Source organism: Penaeus monodon, chromosome 22 (genome assembly GCF_015228065.2).
Source record: "Penaeus monodon isolate SGIC_2016 chromosome 22, NSTDA_Pmon_1, whole genome shotgun sequence".
NCBI classification, from domain to species: Eukaryota; Metazoa; Arthropoda; class Malacostraca; order Decapoda; family Penaeidae; genus Penaeus; species Penaeus monodon.
This window is the reverse complement of record NC_051407.1, coordinates 9840556-9840926: the sequence shown is the minus strand read 5'-3', so window position 1 is coordinate 9840926 and position 371 is coordinate 9840556. Positions and strand designations below refer to the sequence as shown.

The following is a 371-nucleotide window of genomic DNA, read 5'->3' as shown; positions in this document are numbered from 1 at the left end:
CCTTCTACGTCAGCCAGGGCAATTACGGGGCGACGCTGGGTGGTCGCCGGGCTTGGATTTAAAGGGGGTTAGGGGTAGATGGGAGTGGAGAAAGTGGGAAAAGGAGGAGGGGATTGAGAGGGGGGAAGGGGGATAAACTTTTGTAAGCGATTGGTGTCACTGTCTGCTGTGGCACGCTATCTGGCACCCTTTCCCAGTGGCATTATTTCCGGACATTTTGAGAGAGTGGCTTTTCGGCTGAATCGGAAGAGAGAGGTGGAGTGGGGGGAGGGAGTTGGGCATCACGGGTAGGGAGAGGAGGATGGGCACTATATTTGGTGGGGGGGGGGAGGTAAGGGGAGTAGGCATCGCCAGTATGGGTGATATGTTAC

General features: G+C 56.1%; 1 protein-coding gene across 1 annotated transcript in view; it reads left to right on the top strand.

The window, feature by feature from the left end:
- The window catches only part of LOC119586926 (phosphatidylinositol 3-kinase regulatory subunit alpha-like), a gene marked incomplete in the record, with an annotated part of 97204 nt that overhangs the window by 1304 nt on the left and 95529 nt on the right, over positions 1–371 (top strand).